This window comes from Lynx canadensis, chromosome A1 (assembly GCF_007474595.2).
Source record: "Lynx canadensis isolate LIC74 chromosome A1, mLynCan4.pri.v2, whole genome shotgun sequence".
In the NCBI taxonomy this organism is placed as follows: Eukaryota; Metazoa; Chordata; class Mammalia; order Carnivora; family Felidae; genus Lynx; species Lynx canadensis.
This window is the reverse complement of record NC_044303.2, coordinates 89,702,989-89,706,884: the sequence shown is the minus strand read 5'-3', so window position 1 is coordinate 89,706,884 and position 3,896 is coordinate 89,702,989. Positions and strand designations below refer to the sequence as shown.

Genomic DNA, 3,896 nt, shown 5'->3' with positions numbered 1-3,896 from the left:
ATGGGCAATACTTTTGTGCTCTGGGGAATGGTGATCAGTATTCACAGAGTGAAGGGAGCATGGTTATGTACACTTATATATCACACTCCATGATTAAACTAGACATAATCAGCAGCATATGGTAAATTCAAGCATTGTTTGGATCCAAAATATACAACAGTGCAGATATAAAATTTTTTGTCTAGTGAAGGCAGTCCAGCATAATCCAGCAATTGTAGTTACTGTACTTTAACTGATAGATATGTCTCATTATGGAGGAACTCTTAGAAATAAGGGTATCCAAGTAATCATAGGTATGAATTTTTGACAATAATTTTAGGAAAGGACAAAGAGTGCTCTGGCTAGGTGCAACAGTTCCAAACATTTCATTACATGTATCTAATCATTTATTTTCTCTGTTCACTTCGGTGATTTGAAGAAATTCCCAAAGTAAAAATTATTAATGCATTCTCAGAATTTTACCTCACTAAAATTGTGGAGTGGGAACATCTAATCACATGCCCCTTTGTATCTGAGAAGTGTGTGAGGGTGTTCGAGACTCTGAGAGAACTGCCTCATATTTACAAAAGCACAGTTCAGAAATGATCATCTGTTATTACTTTTGAGCAACACAAATGGAAAAATCGCTGGCAAACAACAGGAGAGAAAAATAATGATGTTCTGTAATCCTTGTACATTATAGCTGTACATTATGTAAATAGTAAGGCAGCTGATAGTCCAGTAAAAGAAAACAAAGCAGCTCACCAGTGCCAGGATTGTGTGGGTGGCCTTGGTTTCAGGAGAGGGTCTTGGGCAGAGGCTGGTCTTGTGGAGATGCTGGATTACCTTGTGATGTGTGAAGAGGAACTTTACCGCTACACATTTGAGTAGATCATAAGGAACATACACAGGAAATCTCATAAGACCTTGCCCCCTAGAAAAGCAGTCTGTGGAAGGAGATCAGACTTTTTTCCACTACAGTATGTCAGAGAAAACACTTGTCCGATTCCAGTAGTGTTGTACGGGGCCACAGCACTTATGATGACATGGATGTAGATTAACATGTTGGTGATCCAGAAAGAAAAGAAGACAGGAAAAATGTATGAGGAGATTTTGGGTTGAGCCCCGCCCACCTAGAGTTGCTGGGAATGATAATTATGACTTGAAAAATACTCAGGGAAGATGTGGTGCAGAGGGAAGACCCCAGGTGACTCTGTATAGGTACAGCACTGCCTTGCAACCAATGTCATCCAGAAATTTCTTACTCCAAAGGCATTCATTATTTCTGGGATTGCACTGAAAAGAATTGTCATGACATTAGATAAAGTTAAATGGGTAAATATCAAGTTTATAGGTTTCTTTGTATGGGGCTGGGCAAGAACGTGTTGATGAATAACACCACTAGCAATGTATTTCCAATAAAACCAATTCCAGTTTGAGACAGAAAGAACATTCCTAAAATAGTCTCATTTGAAATCATTATAATAATTGGCTCTTCTACTATGGATCGTCTCCTCCACAACTCAAGAGGGCACTGAAATGATTTTTAAGCCTAACGGAAATAATAGAACTCTAAGAAGATTCCATGATGTATGATCACTCTGAGCGGAAGATTGTGTGAATGCTCTGTAACAATATTGAGGAAATTAATAATCAGTTTCGGAGGTAAATGTCAGGAATTGTTAAAGTCACTTCACAGAAACATTAGGGTTAAGACAAACATGCTTATTTATAAAAAAAAACTTCTCAAAAAAACCTTCTCAAAAATAACTTGAATTTCCCAAGGGAAAATATTTATGCATTAAAAACAATATTTATACGATTTTATGTTCTATGTATATGTTCTGAACTTCATTTCTATATTTTGAATGCATTTCAATCTATCGTCATGAACAACAGAAAATTTTAACGTATTTTAATGTCAACTATTATGTTGCTACTATAGTTGGCATTCGTCATTTTTTATTATTATTTTTTATTTTTTATTATTTTTCTTTATTTTTGAGAGGCAGAGAGAGACAGAGCGTGAGTGGGGGAGGGGCAGAAAGAGAGGGAGCCACAAAATCTGAAGCAGGCTCCAGGCTCTGAGCTGTCAGCACAGAGCCCAATGTGGGCCCAAACTCACTAACCGTGAGATCATGACCTGAGCTGAAGTGGGTCGCTCAACTGACTGAGCCACCCAGGCACCCCGACATTCATCATTTTTGTTGTCATTCATCAGAAGAAGACTCCATCCCCAGAGTCACATCCTACCATCAGGCTCTGTAAATGCCTTTTTCTGACCCTACTGCTCATGTTTCCCCAACTCCAATATCCTACTAATGTACACAGTAAATATATTTCAGTACATGGGTCAATTCATTGCATCCTGAAAATTCACTTCATTTCTTCATTCTACCCTGAAGCCACTGCTTCAGTTGAGACTCTCTCAGGTAGTGGAATCTTTGTCTCCCCTCCACTCCTTTTTACCAGGCTTGTATGTGACAACATTCTCTTTGATCACTACCATTTACAGATAATTTTCCATCCCTCCAGCTTTGAAACATTTGCTATCAGTCTATATCCATCACAGTGCCTGTAGAAATAATCTGCTGACTCAAGTCACCCACCTCCATGGCTCCTGACTTAGTATGATACTTCCCAACTCAACCCATGTTATGTCTTAGTGATTGTAGATCCACGCCAATGGGTTAGCATGATAACCTCAGTCTCTGACATTTGTGATCTCCTCTCTTCCAACACTCCTGGCTCACCTGCGACCCCCTCCTCTCTCTTTTGCTTACACACTAGCTGTTGTCATTACCAATATAGTAAACTTATTATGTCATTTTCAAGCCTCGCATTGTCCTATTACCAGCTATTTCCACTTAGTCTATCTAATCTTTGACTTTAATATTACTTTGTTATCATCAGGGTCTGAAAATCTTGACTCTCCATGACTTTGTCACAACTTCTCCTTACCTAAACTTCCACAAGCCAGCATTATAATCACTTCCTGCAAAAATATGTGATTCCATCCTTTTTTTCCCCACTTCACACTCCTCATCACATGAAAGACAACTTGCATTAAATCTAGCATTTTTCCTCATCCATGGCATCCTGGTCAGATAAACATGGATGGAGAAAAACATAAAACAGTGTATGTGAGTTATACCAAATTCCTCAATACTAAGTCCGGTGGGCTTCTTTCTCTTCCCAGAACACATAGAAATTTTTGATAGCATTTCTACTGTATTCACTTTCTCACTTCCCTTGATCACTATTTAATAACATTTTCTCTATTCTCAAAACACCAACATATGCTCTGCCAGTGTCGTTTTGATGCCATGTTGCATATTTTTATCGATATATATTTGATGTGTAGTAGTATGACAGTGTTGGGTGTACTACATAAAATTTTATATTTGTATATATCACAAAATGATCACCACAATAATTCTGGTTAACATCCATCACCACACATAGTTATAAATTTTCTTCCTTGTTATGACAACATTTAAGATCTACTCTTTTAGCAGCTTTCAAATATACACACTATACTAACTATAGCCATAACTATTACTATAACTATAGCCATACTAACTATAGCCATTACTAACTATAGCCATAACACTGCAAATTGTAGCTCCATAATTTATTTCTTTTATAACAGGAACTTTGTACCTTTTTACCATGTCAGCTATTTCTCCAATCTCCTGAACCTCACCTCAGGCAAACACCAATCTGTTCTTTTTATCTATAAATTCAGTGGGATAAGTTTTAAATTTTTTGATTGCACATATAGACGAGATCATACAGGGCTTGTTTTTCACGCTCTGACTTATTTTATGTGGCATCATGTCCTCAAGGTTCATCCAGGTTTTCACAGACGCAAGAATTCTATTTTTTTTATATATATATGAAATTTATTGAAAAAT

General features: G+C 37.3%; 1 pseudogene; it reads right to left on the bottom strand.

The window, feature by feature from the left end:
- Window positions 1-489: 489 nt before the first annotated feature.
- Window positions 490-3,077, bottom strand: LOC115514636 (annotated as a pseudogene).
- Window positions 3,078-3,896: the final 819 nt, after the last annotated feature.